The following is a 15,644-nucleotide window of genomic DNA, read 5'->3' as shown; positions in this document are numbered from 1 at the left end:
TGGAGCTGTTGTGAGAATCCAATGTGCTCATCAGTGCCATGAATTGCTGCAAAATGATTAACCTAGAAGACCCAGGAGCCAGGATCACCATCTTCTAACTGAGGATTCCTTATGAAAGAGACTGGCTCTTATCTAAATAAGATAAGAGTCAGAGAACTCAAAAGGCTTCCATAGCCTTGGAAACTCATGACTGAAGCATAGGGAGATTACTTATGCCTTAAACAGGAGTGTCAATTTGTAAAGTCAACAACAGGAGTCACTGTGCACTTACTCCTCATGTAGGATCTCTGTCCTTAATGTGTTGTACATTGAGATTTAATGCTATAACGAGTACTCAAACAGTATTTTTCACTTTGTGTTTCTATGTGGGAGCAAACTGTTGAAATCTTTACTTAATGTATACTAAACTGATCTTCTGTATATATAGAAAATTGAAAATGAATCGTGGTATGAATGGAAGGGGGGAGGGAGAGGGAAAGGGGAGGGTTGCGGGTGGGAGGGAAGTCATCGGGGGGGTGGGGGGAAGCCAATGTAGTCCATAAGCTGTACTTTGGAAATCTATATTCATTAAATAAAAGTTAAAAAAAAGAAAGAGACTGGCTCTTTCCTGGTTGAATTGCCTGCCAGTTAATAAATTCAAGTGCCACTTCCATGGGGAAACTACCCAGGGTTCTATATGAGTCATGAAAAAAGAAAAACTCAACACTTCTGTCACCAAAATGTGGTGGGATTTTTCCCACACAGGTCGATTTTCCTGTGGACATCACTGAGTATCCTGTACTTTGATTCACTTGTGACACTGTCTACCTGGACTTAGCATCAGATCCCAGAGGTTAAGGGTTGTGTTCCACAAGACATACCCCAATGCAGAGGCCAGTTGCAGGCCCAGGCCTTTGGTTCAACATCCAACTGGTTACCATTTGAGGCTTCCCATGATCCCCCCTTTTTTATTATTTGACAGATAGAGTTAGATGGAGAGAGAGAGAGAAAGAGAGAGAGGTCTTCCTTCGTTGGTTCGCCCCCCAAATCCAGGACTAGAAGCAGGCGCCCATATGAGATGCTGGCACCGCAAGCGGAGCCATGGCACCGGCCCTGATGATCCCCTTCTTTGCTAGAGCAGCTCACAAAACTCAAGACAGGGGGCTGGTGCTGTGGCACAGTGGGTTAATGTCCTGGCCTGAAGCGCCGGCATCCCATGTGGGCACCGGTTCAAGTCCCAGCTGTCCACTTCCTATCCAGCTCTCTGCTGTGGCCTGGGATAGCGGTGGAGGATGGGCCAGGTCCTTGGGCCCCTGCGCCCACATGGGAGGCCTGGAGGAGGCTCCTGACTCCTGGCTTCGGATCAGCACAGCTCTGGCCATTGCGACCAATTGGGGAGTGAACCAGAGGATGGAAGACCTCCCTCTCTCTCTCTCTCTCTCTCTCTCTCTCTCTGCCTCTCCTCTCTCTGTGTAACTCTGACTTTCAAATAAATAAAAATGAATCTTTAAAAAAAAACTCAAGACAGAGCATTTCCACTTACCAGGTTACCACAAAAGAATGGTGAATCTTCAACGGCTCACCAGGTGTGCAACCTGCCTTATGTTTAGCAACCAAGAAGCTCTCAGAACCCTGATGATCAGGGATTCTTTTGGAGGCTTCCTTGTCAATCTCCAGCCTCTCTCCCCTTTCTAGAGGAGACGAATGAGGCTGAAATTTCCAAGCTTCTAATCAGGGCTCTGACTTCCTGGTGAGCAGCTGCCATGCAGAAGCCCAACAAGAATCACCCCAGTGGAACAAATGATTCTCCTGTCACCCAGGAAATTCTAAGATTAGGAGTTTTGGCTCAAGACCAAATAGTACAACAAAAATACCCCTATTTCTCACAATATTGCACAGATTTTAAGAGCTCTGGGCCAGCAACTGGGTGTAGAGGCCATAAATATATGATTGGTTCCTCTAAAGAGAAGCATGCAGTGAAAAGCAGACCCGTGGGAGCAAGAAAGCAGGTGCATGCACAATGGACAAGGCAGTGAGGACGTGCAGGGTCTTGGGGGTTTTATTTTGTTATAATGACTTTTTTACAGTGGAAAAAAAAGTTAAGAAGTCGAACTCTGATTTAACATTTCACAGTAGCTAATTTACACGTGCAGGATTCACAGCTACTCTCACCCTCCCTAAGAACTGAGCCAAAATATTGGGAGAGTCTGTGTAGCCTTTGCAAGATGCCATACAGTGTCAGCAGATGTTTCATGTCAAAGGCAGGCACCTGCCTCCCAGGGCCCCTGCCCCAGTGCCATGCTGTGTCCTACACAACTCTGACCTTTCCTTCAGGAACCACTCATATCGATGCCTTAGCTCTCCTGGGCAAGTCCAGTCTTCCTGAGTACAGACTCAGGAAAAGCCTTGACACACAGCAGCTGTTCATTGACTATTTACAAGGATGAAAATACCATCTTCCTTCCAGTAAAGAAGCCCTGATATATCTGGTCACCCAGTGCTTCAGCTGTCTGACAGGTACTGAAGATGCAGTGGCAGATGAAGCAGATGCTGTTCTGGCCATCCTGGAGGTTGTGTGTAGAATGTGGGATAGACAGGTTGCACAGCCATTCAAGTGAAGGGAAGTGAGATGAGAGAAACAAACAGGACACTCCCTTGGGCATGATTAGACAGTGGGAAGAGGGGACAGAGTTTTAGAACACAAGTCTGCACTGAGCGCTAAAGGAAAAGAAATAGCACAGGGTGGTTCAGTCAAAACCATTTCCTCTAGAGGAAGTAACTTGTGCACCTGCTCAGGGAGGAAAGAGCTTGGAGTTTCAGAGAACTGAAAAGAAGGCCGTGGGACTGCATTACAGTCAGAGAAAGGGAGATTGTCTCAAGATGGGGCTGGGAAAGTTGCAGCAGCCACACAAAGGATCTGGGATTACTCTAGGACCACAGGTCCTTAGGTGGTTTCAAGCATCATAATCGTGTGACCTGGTTATGGTTTTGAAAGATGGCACTGCCTGCTTTCTAGGAAAAGGACCAGATGAGGGTGAAGAAGCAGGAAGCTGAATTCCAGGAGCTTCAAGGAGCAGCCAGCACAGAGCTTGGCAGACTGAGACCCACCGGTTAACTCCAGCCTGCCATTTGTTTTTATAAAGAAAGTTTTACTGGAACACAGCCGCACCCGTCTGTGCACATATGCTCTCTGGCTGCTTTTGCACTGTCACAGCAAAAGTTGGTTTATAGTGTCAATTAGCTCTGTTATTTCCTTGTTGGATTTCTGTCTGGTTGATCTGTCCATTGGTGAGAGTGGGGTGTTGAAGTCCCTGTTACTATTGTATTTGAGTCTATACCTCCCTTTAAATCCTTTAGTAATTCTTTCAGGTAGCCAGGCGCCCTGTAATTAGGTGTGTATACATTTATAATAGTAATGTCTTCCTGTTGGATAGATCCTTTAATCATTATATAGTGCCCTTCTCTGTCTCTTTTAATAGTTTTTATGTTAAAGTCTATTTTGTCTGATATTAGGATGGCCACACCAGCTCTTTTTTGATTTCCATTAGCTTGGAGTATCTTTTTCCATCCTTTCACTTTCAGTCTGCATGCATCTTTGCTGATGAGGTGTGTCTCCTGAAGGCAGCATATAGTTGGATTCTCTTTTTTTATCCAATCAGCTAGTCTATGTCTCTTTGTCGTGGAATTAAGACCATTCACATTCAATGTACTGTTAAGTACTGTCTTTTCCCCTTCATGTTTCCTGAAACGAGCTGTTTATGTATTTTGAACTTTGTTTGTGGGTTACTCTACATTCACTTTTTTTTGCAGTGAAGTTCTTGTTTTTGTATTTCTGTGTGCAGCACGTCTTTGAGCAAGTGTTGTAGGGTTGGACGCGTGGATACAAATTCTTTCAGTTTCTGTTTGTCATGGAAGATCTTTATTTCCCCTTCATTCATAAATGATAGCTTTGCAGGATATAGTATTCTAGGTTGGCATTGTTTGTCTTTTAAAACTTGAAATATATCATGCCATTGTCTCCTTGCCTGTAGTGTTTGCGATGAGAAGTCTGGGGTGAGTCTGATTGACTTACCCCTGAATGTGATTTGTCGCTTTTCTCTGGCACATTTTAGGATTTGTTCTTTGTGTGTCACTGAACTGAGTGTTGCCACAATGTGTCGTGGTGAATTTCTCTTCTGGTCTACTCTGTTCAGAGTCCTGGCTATCTGTTGTATTTGTGTGTTGTTATCCAGCTGCCTTTGTTTGAAATTTTCTGATATTATTTCGTTGAAGACACCTTCTAATCCATTCTCTCTTTCCACCCCCTCAGGGACTCCTATTATCCGAACATTACACCGTTTGATTGAATCTTGTAGGTCTCCGACCGTGTTTTTTAATTTTTTAATTTCTTCTTCCTGTGATTGAACTGACTGTATTATTTCTGGAAGTTTGTCTTCGAATTCTGATATTAGGTCTTCTATTTCATCTGTTTGATTTCCGAGGGATTCCACTGTGTTTTTTATATGGTCAATTGAGTTTTTCAGTTTTAGTATCTCATTCTGGCTTCTCTTTAAGATCTCTAATCCTTGGGCTTGTTTTTCATTCAGCTCTTGACACTGTTTCTCATTATTTCTAAGTATTCTGATTATCAATTTTCTGAATTCTTTTTCTGGCATGTTTTCAACTTCTTCTTCTTCTGCCTCTGTTATGGTTGGTTTAGCCTGCTCCATTGGCAAATTTATATGATCTTCTATATTTTTTTGGTTTTTTGTTTTGTTTTTTGGCATTCCGTCTGGGTGATTTTTCGGGTTGATTTCCCTCTACTATAGGCTGCTGTGAGTCTCTACCAATATCCAGTGTAATCAGGCTGCTCTACACAGCTCGCAGGTAAACAGACAGGATGTCTGCTCTCTGCCCACTGCAGCTCTGGATCCTGCGCTTTTTCCCCACCAGGAGGCGCTATTCAGTTGTTTTTTTTTTTCTTGTAACTTGAGTAGTCGGGTCTCAGGGCTTTGGGCTGCCCTCCCTCGAGCACCCTCAGCTCCACCTTTGGGCTCCGCCTCCGAAGGTTAGTGTGGAGGCAAAGACAGTTCTCCTTTAAGCCCGAATGTAAACAAACAAAATGGCTGCTTCCCGCCCGCTGGAGCTCCAGGGAGGCGCCAAGAGATACTAGCTTACTCAGTCTCTCAATTAGTATCCCTGAATCATGCACTCTCTCCGCAGGCGCCACTCACTCTGTTCCGTTTTCTATTTCCTCCCCCACTCAGTCGTGCATGTCTCAGTGTCCGTCCCAGGGTGTGTTGGGGGAGGGGCGGCGGCAGCTGTGCCGCAGTGCTGGGCGAGCGCCCCGTCTCACCTCGGCTTCCAGCGCTGGTGCGTACACGCTCCTGCTGGTATCCTGAGTCTCAGGCGTCCGTGTCCTCCTCGCGTGTCCACCCTATCTCCCCAGTTTCAGGAAGGGCTTAAAAACTACAAATTCTCATCCCTCTTTGAACCTTCCCTTAGTGGACCTTCGCTGTGCTCCCTCGCTCTCTGTTCCGCCATCCCAGGTGCCTTCCTAATGAAGTTTTGATGCAGGTTAGAGAATTGGCCCAAAGGGCCTGGAAAATAATTCCAAATAGGGGGGAGATTAAGCACAGTCTGACTAAAATTATGCAGGGCCCTACAGAACCTTATGCTGATTTTGTAAACAGATTAATGGAGGCCGCAGGAAATATCTTTGAAACAGTAGATGAAGCCATGCCTCTGGTCAGAAGACTTGCTTATGAGCAAGCAAATAAAACATGCCATGAGGCCCTAAGGCCCTGGCAACATAAGGATATCCCCACATTTTAAAAAATTTGTAGAGATGTTTTGGATGATGTTGCCTCTGGCACGCATGCAGCAGTGGCTATGGCTAGGATGATGCGTAACAACAGGAATGGGTGCAGATGCTTTAACTGTGGAAAGGAGGGTCATTTGAAAAGGGAATGTACAGTTCAAAAGCCCCCAGGGCATCAACCGGGGCTTTGCCCCCGATGCGGTAAGGGCAACCATTGGGCAAATGAATGTTACTCTAAAATGGACAGAGCAGGTAATCCAATAGTACCAAACTTTAACCTGAGGCAAAAAGGATCAGGGTCAGCACCTGAAAAAAACGGAATGGGGGCCCCCTCACCCAGGGGCCCAAAAACTCAATGGGTGCGGGGGCAACCATTAGGGCAGCCCCAAAGGGAACAACAGGCATTCGCTGCGCAGAGCTGCGAGCCACTGACTATGCAGTATTAACACCACAGATGGTAGTGCAAGCAGTAGATGTGCGTTTGCCGGACTCTCTAGATGATTTGGAAGGTATAGGAATTACCATAGGAAAAGCTACTAATTCTTTAATGGGTCTTTTAGTAGTGACAGGAATTATTCCATTGCCCTGTAAGAAGCTCAGGGTAATGCTGAACTCCACCAAAGGGATTGTGCAGCTGTTGCCGTCCCAGCCAGTCGCTCAAATGATAATCATGCCACCTGCTACCGACAACAGAGACAGTCAGGGAAAAAATTTTGTGGCCCTGTCCATGTCACTTGGAGACATGGAGACTACATGGACCCTCACCATCAGAGGAAAAACAATCCGTGGGCTGCTGGACACAGGCGCAGATGTCAGTATCATCTCTGAGACTGATTGGCCAAAGTCATGGCCCCTACAAGAGGGAGACAACACCTTAGTGGGTTTGGGCACTGCTCTCGCTCCATCTAGGAGTGCTCAGGTGTTGGACTGGCAAGACCAGGAGGGTAGCAAGGCAAGATCCAGCCATACGTATGCGCTGTTCCCATTACGCTATGGGGAAGGGATGTATTAGAACAACTGCGCATACGACTAACAAATGAGCCCACACCTGCCTATTCCCCAGGATGGAAAATGATGAACCAGATGGGTTATTCTGGGTGAGGACTCGGGGTAGAAGAGCAGGGCATAAGGGAACCTATTGGGCCTGAAGCAAATAAGGGAAGGCAGGGATGTTTTTCATAGGGGTCACTGAAAAGCAGCCGATGCCACTGACATGGCTCGACAACAAGCCTGGGTGGATACCTCAGTGGCCCCTTACAAAAGAAAAACTGGCTGCCATACATGAGATAGTTTCTCAACAACTAGAGGCAGGGCACCTTCAACCATCTACTTCTCCTTGGAACACTCCTATTTTCATTATAAAAAAGAAGTCAGGAAAGTATCGCTTACTACATGACTTGAGAGCCATAAATCAGCAGATGCAGTCCATGGGAGCGCTGCAGTCGGGGCTGCCAGTTCCTACTATGATACCTAAGGAATGGCCTGTGGTTGTCCTTGATCTAAAGGATTGTTTTTTCTCTATTCCCCTGAATCCTGTAGATACACAAAGATTTGCTTTCACTGTTCCAGCTGTTAATCATGAAGGGCCCGACAAGCGATATGAATGGAGAGTGCTCCCCCAGGGCATGACTAACAGCCCTACCTTATGCCAGTTATATGTATCTCAAGCAATAGAGCCTGTCCGGAGACAACATTTAGATGTTAAAGTTTTTCATTACATGGATGACTTATTATTAACGGCTGCTAGGGAGGCCCAATTAGAGCAGGCCCTAACAACGTTAACCAGGAGTTTGCAGGCAGCAGGATTGCAGATTGCACCAGAAAAGGTTCAAAAGGACAAAGTAGTCCAGTATTTGGGGCTCAAGTTAACACCAACAAACGTGGCACCTTTAGAATTTACCATTTCCACAGCGGGGTTAAGAACTTTAAATGATTTTCAAAAACTATGTGGAAATTTAAATTGGATTCGACCCTATTATAAGTTGACTACTGAGGAAATGCTTCCACTGTTTAAAATTTTAGAGGGTGATCCGCAACTTACATCACCGTGAGAGCTGACTTCAGAAGCAGCTGCAGTTTTGCAAAGGGTTGAAACGCGTCTTAAGGCTACCCAAATGCAAAGATGTGATTTATCGGAGCCTTTAGAAATTTTAGTGTTTGTAGAACAATTATATCCCTTTGCAGTAATTTGGCAAGGAGGCCCTTTATTATTTGTTTATCTACATTTGCATTTACCTCGAGTACTATACACTCAGGGTTCCGCTATTGCAGACCTGATGCTGACCACAATAAAAAGGACAATAGAAATTTCAGGGAAATATCCTGTCCGATGTGTCACACCCTATTGCAAAGAGGCCGTGGAAGCATGGACAAGAGAAAACTGGACATGGGCATATATAGTTTTAGTATTACAAATAGAGATAGATAATCATTATCCAAATCACCCTTTTGTTTCCTTTTGCATGCACATTCCTATTGTGCAGATACAGAAGGTGCGCAAGCGCCCAATAGAGGGGGGCCCCACAGTATTTACTGATGGGGCAAAAGGGGGAACTGGAGCCGTGGTTATTGGCAATCAGCGGTATTTTGTGATAACTGCGTCTCCCTCTCCCCAACATGCGGAGTTAGCCATTATTGCAACTGTATTACGGAAAGAGTATGGTCCCTTAAATGTGTTATCGGATAGTGCTTATGTAGTTAATGTAGTAAAATTATTGGATAAAGCATGCAGCATTTCCAGATTGTCCACGATATATGCCTATTTAGCGGAAATTCAGAATTTGTTAATACAGAGGCACCATCCTATATTTATTGGGCATATAAGAGCACATTCAAATTTACCAGGACCTCTTAGCCGAGGCAATATGCTAGCTGATCATTATTCACGCTTTTTGCTTGCCTGTACTGCTATTGATCAAGCCAAAGTATATCATTCTAAATGGCATGTAAATAGTACCACTTTAAGCATAAAGTATAACATTTCCTGTAAACAAGCTGAGGATATTATAAGATCTTGTGAAAAGTGTGTGGTCTTCACAGTTCCCAAAATTCTGACAGGTGCCAACCCCCGCGGCCTTAAGCCATGTCATATTTGGCAAATGGATGTTACGCACATTCCTTCTTTTGGGCGACAGAGTTGTGTTCACATGTCAGTGGATACATATTCAGGCGTGGTTATGGCCACAGCCCTAAATAAAGAAGGAACACAACAAGTTATTCCGCATTGTTTGCAGTCCTTTGCGGCCTGGGGAGTTCCTCAGGTCATCAAAACTGATAATGGACCAGCTTACACGTCATCTCGCTTTGCTGCCTTTTTAAAGGACTTTGGCATTGTGCATTTAACTGGCATTCCATATAACCCCCAAGGACAGGCTATTGTGGAACGTACTCATTTGTATTTGAAAAATCTAATAATTAAACATAAAGGGGGAATAGGGGAATATGTGGTATCTAACAAGGATGCTTTAGCCCTTGCTTTATATACCATTAATTCTTTAAATACAAAGAAAAATGGGAAAACTCCAGCTGAATTACATTCTCAACCTGCTGAAAAGGAATGTGCAATGGATTATGTGGAAGGATTTAAAGGATAACAAATGGAAAGGCCCGTTCCCTTTATTGAGAAGGGCACGGGGAGCTGTTTGTTTCTTTCCACAGGGAGCCACACAACCCATTTGGACACCAGAAAGGAGGATCCGGCTTCTCACAAAAGGTGACGATGAGCAGGAGCCCACTAAGGAGCCCACAGAACCATTGGGGGACAACGTCTTGGATCATCCTGAAACAGAGGACTACCAATGGGAGGAAGCAGTGAATGAGGCCCAAGGCCAACTTATAACAGAGAGCGAGTGAAAATTATGAAGAGACTGCTACTTGTGCCTTTGATAGTCTTGTTTTTAGCTTGTATTGGTGGTATTTTTGGAGTGATAATTTATTATGCATTGCTGATATTTGCAACTATTAATAATAGAACCAATAATGCTGTTTAGAGTATTTTGCTTTGTGATATTTAGCAATATTGTTAGGGACCAGGATTATGGAGTGTGCTGGGGCCTGCTTAGAGCCCTACCCGACCCCAGATAGAAGTTTGGTCAACCTTTTCTGTAATAGGGAGATTGATCTCTGGTACATGGTCAACTGTTAAAGAATGGGCAGCCATAGGAGGATTGTTTGTGCTGTTACTTTTTTTTTTTTTTTTGACAGGCAGAGTGGACAGTGAGAGAGAGAGACAGAGAGAGAAAGGTCTTCCTTTGCCGTTGGTTCACCCTCCAATGGCCGCCGCTGCAGCCGGCGCACCGCGCTGATCCGATGGCAGGAGCCAGGAGCCAGGTGCTTTTCCTGGTCTCCCATGGGGTGCAGGGCCCAAGCACCTGGGCCATCCTCCACTGCACTCCCTGGCCATAGCAGAGAGCTGGCCTGGAAGAGGGGCAACCGGGACAGAATCCGGCGCCCCAACCGGGACTAGAACCCGGTGTGCCGGCGCTGCAAGGTGGAGGATTAGCCTATTGAGCCACGGCACCGGCCTGTGCTGTTACTTTTAGGGTTCATTGTGATTAGCAGGGCTATTGCAGCCATTGTTCAGCACCAGCAACGCACCAACTTGGTTGTACATCAGGCCATGCTCGCAATGTATCACTCTGACCCTCATAAGGAAGTATGGCTCAGCATGATGGAGCGGTAGTCAATGACAGGTAATCACTGGAGAGCGCACCTAGCAACCTAAGACAGAGCATGGGGCATGCTCCCCAATGTCTCAATGACGGGTAAGCAGGTGACGCGTCTCTGGGAGCCTAAGACAGGCACGACTCCACGCCATACTACTAATAAAGAAAAAAGGGGGAGATGTGGGGAACCGCAGGCTGGCCACTTGTGGGAACTTCCTCACTTTGCTGTTTGCATGGCCTGTTGTAACAACTTGTGCAAAACAAGTTAAGGAAATGCTGTCAAGGAAGTGCTACCCACAGGATGTCCTGAAGACACAAACAACCCCGACGGAGCAAGATGAACTTTTGACCTGAGGCACTATGTGCCCTTTGACTTGATTGGACTGTGCCTGCTGGACTGCATGTGAACAGACTAGCCATTGGCTGGGAGCGTCCTGCTAGGGGAACCTAGGGTATATAATGGGGATAGGATTGTGTAGGAGGAGGGCTTGGCTTCTTTTCTTTTGCCTTGCATCTGGATGAATAAAGTTCCATGAGAACCGAGTAAGCAGCGATCGTGTCTTTGCTACGCTGGACTCTCGCGGGCGAGCATCCGGCAGCTAGCTCTCTCTCTCTCTCTCTCCTCCCCCCTCCCCGTAACTCTGCCATTCAATTAAAATAAATAAATCTTAAAAGATACATTCTTGGTGCCAGAGCTGTGGCATAGTGGGAAGGCCACCACCTGCAGTGCCGGCATCCCATATAGGTGCCGGTTCATGTCCCGGCTGCTTCACTTCTGATCCAACTCTCTGCTATGGCCTGGTATAGCAGTGGAAGATGGCCCAAGTGCTTGGGCGCCTGCACCCATATGGGACACCTGGAAGAAGCTCCTGGCTCCTGGCTTCAGATCAGCACAGCTCCAGCCATTGCAGCCATTTGAGGAGTGAGCCAGTGGAAGGAAGACCTCCCTCTCTCTCTCTCTCTCTCTCTCTCTCTCTCTCTCTCTCTGCCTTTGCGTCTCGGTAACTCTGCCTTTGAAATAAATAAATAAATAATCTTTTTAAAAAAAGATAATGCATTCTTGGTACTAACACAAATAGGGTGCACAAAAGGAAAAAATTTATTGAAAAAGTGAGAAAGTGCACACACACACACACACACACGCATGAACATTGGTTGCTCCACAGAGAGAAATACCTGACATGAGCGGGCAGTGGGCCAAAAAAAAGGGGAGGCAGTTGGGGAAGGGAGACAGGGAGAACACCTGGTTGAACCTCCCATGGTCTCTGGCAGAAGAGGGAGAGAGAGAGAGAAATCCTGTCATCTGGAATCATTTATGTGGTTGGGTGGTGCCTCCAGGCATAAAGCTGCCTGGGAATTATATAGCACCTCTACAGGTTCTATGTAGAGCTCAATACCATACTTTTTCTTTTTTGAAAGATTTATTTATTTGTTCAAAAGGCAGAGTTACAGAGAATCAGGGAGAGAGAGAGAAATCTTCCATCCGCTGGTTCACTCCCCAAATGACCACAACGGCCAGAGCTGTGCTGATTTGAAGCCAGGAGCCAGGAGCTTCTTCCAGGTCTCCCATGCGGGTGCAGGAGCCCAAAGACTTGGGCCATCTTCCACTGCTTTCCCAGGCCATAGAGAGAGCTAGATCGGAAGTGGAGCAGCGAGGTCTCGAACTGACGCCCATATGGGATGCCAGCACTTCAGGCCAGGGCGTTAACCCACTGCACTACAGCACCAGCCCCTAAATGAACTTTAATCTTCAGATGAGGAATCAGAGAATTAGATGAGCCTCAATGCCAGCCCATGAATTTCCTATCACTTTCCAGTAGGCCCAAGTCCCTCATGTATACATTTGCTAATCCCCCTCTTCCCAACCAGGTAAGGCTATTATCAAATATACTTTATGTCTCCTAGAGTTAAATCAAACTCTGGGAATCAACAAAAGCTACAATGATACGAAGGCTTTGAAAGCAAGAGCTGCAATATTTGACTTCACTCAGATAATAAGGCAATAAAACACCAAAAAGACAAAACATTGACCCATGACAAAGACTACCAGAGGCCACTCTCCACTACTGAACACCACCAATGTGCTGAACACAGGGATACAGAGTCTCAAATTACCTGTTGAATAGCCCCAGTCTTCTGGAAAGAGAAAGTAGATTCATTCTGATTGAGTCCTCAGCATCTACCAAGGCACTCTGCTCAGTGCTGTGTCTTCTACGCTATTTCATTTATATTCAGAAACAATAGTGCTGTATTGTTAGGAACAAATAATGTGAAAACTCTGAGACTCAGAGAGGTTAAGGAATCTGCCTTCATCCACACTGTTAATATTGCTGGAGCTGGATTTAATCCACGTCCTATTCCTCCGGATCATGCTCTAATGCCACTGCTCCCTATCATGTCGACAGAGCTGGTCACAGGACAGAGCAGCTCGTGATGGAGGTGATGATATCCAGGCCAACAGCAGGATCCAGGTCCATCAGGATCATGAGGCCCCAAGCTACTCCCTCACAGTGCAGCAAATGGGCTGTGATCCACTTGTCCTCTCTTGTCCCTGATGATCTGGAACTCCCTGGTGAAGGCAATTAAGACAGGAACTGTGGGGAGCAGCCCGGACTGGACTGAGTTACTGGAATTAAGACTTATTCTATGCATCTGCTCTCCCACAATATGGCGCTGGGAGAGAAGTAAACAGCTTCCGCACAGCTGCCTCCAGTTCAACCAATAAACTGTAGGACTTGCTACTGATTGGAGGAGAGCAGCGTACTCGGCGTGTGGGCAGCCGAGTTAGGATTGGCGGAGGAGGACTATAAAGGAGGAGAGAGACGGCATGCACCAGGAACATCTAAGGGGAACATCTAGCTGAAGGAACACCTGTGCAGCCCCCGAGAGAGCCGGCCGGCGGTGTGCCGCTCCCCTGCGGAAGTGGGGAATGTGGCCAGGGGGAACCGCCCTTCCACGGAGGTGGAAGGGATAGTAGCCAACCCGGGAAGAACCAGCAACAAACCCGGGGAGGGCCGAGCAGACGAAAGAACAGCGCAGGGTCCTGTGTCGTTCCTCCACGAAGAGGGGGAGCGACAGGAACTTAAGCACAAGACCATAATTGCAGGGCTTCTGTTCAAGACAAATATGATTTGACTGGCAATAAAAAGGAGTAGAGTAAATATCAGCAGTGCTCAACCACCAAGCTCTAAGAGCACTAGATGAGAGTTTTGAGTTTCAATGAGTGTTATCCAGCAAAACACAACCACAGACTATCCAGGAAACAAACCAGATGGTAAATTAACAATGAGGTGATAAGGAGCATTTCCTCTACCAACCATCAGCCCCACACAAAGACAGACAAAAGACAATAGTGCCAGAGAAACAGAGGGGAGAAGAATAGAAATACATCTATGAGTTATCCTCGTTTCCCACTGAATATAAGGACACAAGTATTCCTCCCCCTAAATGCCTTCTTCTTCCACTGGACCACAGTCATTCACTCCCAGAGTCATCCCTAACCTCGTCACGCCCACATCTATACTCTCTCCCTAGTCTCAGTTTCAAAACCTCTCTCTCCCCCTCCCCTGTCCTCTCCTCCTCTCTCCCTCTCCCCCTCTATCCTTCTCTCTTTCTCTCATCTCTACCTCTTATACTCCCAGCTCACTGCCGCAGGCAGAGGATTAGCCTATTGAGCCGCGGCGCTGGCCCAGAAATTTCTATCATTTTGCCCTTGAACATTTGACTTTGCCTTACCCTTCTCAAATATGCCCAATAGTTTTATCACATGCATATTCCCACTGCAATGCACTTTTATCCCCCCTAAAAAATATCATTATGGATGGAGTCTCACTCTGAGTGTTATTTAGACTCCCAGTTTTTGCTGGAACAGATTCCTGTGAACAAAAGGCAGATTCACAAAAGGAAAACCAGCATTTAGAGAACATGTGTTGTGTCAGTCAAACAGAGGAAAGGCAACTCTCACTGGAAAGTAAATTTCTCTCAAAGCCATGGCTTGGGACTCTATCTTCAGTAGTGCTTTAACAAAGGGCAATACATCTTAGAGCGACAAGACAAAGAGCAGGAAGTTCTATGCTTTACAGGCAGGAAGCCCATGGGAAGGCATTTAAGACAGCCACAATTCCCCTGCATTCTGCAGGTACTATCTCTGGTCTAACAGAGCTGTCTCCAGGAAGCAAGGATTGTTCCTCTCTGGCTTTGGGCAAGGAAAGTAGGAGAAGAACAGAGACCTTTTGTGTGTGTGTGATTCTCTGTCCTGTGCTAGATAACCAGAGTGAAAATCAGAGGGAGACTTCATTTTGAACTGTCTTTAGCTCAACAATCATCAGTATTTTAGTAAGAAATATTTCAGTTTCCTTCACTGTCAAATTAGTCAAACCCAAGGAAGGGCCCCTAGTAACTCTGATGTCTACCCAGAAACCTGAGTCACAGATTGGGACTGCAGTGGAGCTGTCTGATGGGATGGAGCCCACATCCCACAGGATCTAACCTTTGTGTCACAATAGCATTATTGAGCAAACATCTGCATCCACTGGAGAGCTATTAAGTGTGCTGAGCAGAAAGGAGAGAGCAAGAAAAGCACTTTGGAAAATCTTTTCCTATCTCTTATATGCCTTAGATACTTATCAAGTACTTCCTATAAAATGCAGAGTGGGGCAGATGTGGAGCAAGAGATTACGCTGCTGCTTGGGATGCCAGCATCCCATATCAGAATTCCTGAGATGCCTACTCCACTTGCAGTATAGACGGGCCTGTGCTGTGGCATAGCGGGTAAAGCTGCTGCCTGCAGTGCTGGCATCGCACATGGGCGCTGATTCAAGTCCCAGTGGCTCCACTTCTTTGGAGGGCCCAGGTTCAGTTCTCTGGGGCAGAGGCAGGCCAGGAACTGAGAGCAGCGACATCCAAGACTCCACGTTAAAGTCACTGTTCTGATTGGCTGTACGGCCACCTTTGCTGACCCCATGAGCCCCGCTCGGAGACAATTCTGCTGAACAGAACTGCTCTGTGTGGGGACAGCATTAGGAAAATCAAGCAAGGGAGCTCCATGCACTTCCTAGGGCTGCCAGAACCAAGTGCCACAAACACATGGCCTATTCGTGCAAGTCCCTGTCGCCTGGTTCTGGAGTCCAGAGTCTGAGGTCAAGGTGTCAGCGGTGGGCCCTCAAGGACAGTGGGGCACAATCTGCACCATCACTCACCCT

The 15,644-nt window shown here is 46.4% G+C and overlaps 1 long non-coding RNA gene across 2 annotated transcripts in view; it reads right to left on the bottom strand.

Moving 5' to 3' along the window:
* LOC149128297 (uncharacterized) overlaps positions 1-15,644 on the bottom strand; it is a 134,320-nt gene that overhangs the window by 91,383 nt on the left and 27,293 nt on the right. Inside the window, exon 4 of one of the 2 annotated variants that reach the window (XR_016216788.1) lies at positions 10,925-13,012. The exons of the other annotated variant lie outside the window; for it this stretch is intronic. This is a non-coding gene — a long non-coding RNA (uncharacterized LOC149128297). Of the gene's footprint in view, positions 1-10,924; positions 13,013-15,644 lie in introns of those variants that run through there. 2 annotated transcript variants of the gene reach the window in all.

This window comes from Oryctolagus cuniculus, chromosome 1, assembly GCF_051225735.1.
Source record: "Oryctolagus cuniculus isolate XC-2025 breed Fujian yellow rabbit chromosome 1, ASM5122573v1, whole genome shotgun sequence".
NCBI classification, from domain to species: Eukaryota; Metazoa; Chordata; class Mammalia; order Lagomorpha; family Leporidae; genus Oryctolagus; species Oryctolagus cuniculus.
Note: the sequence above shows the minus strand (reverse complement) of the source record. Positions and strands in the feature narration are given on the sequence as shown.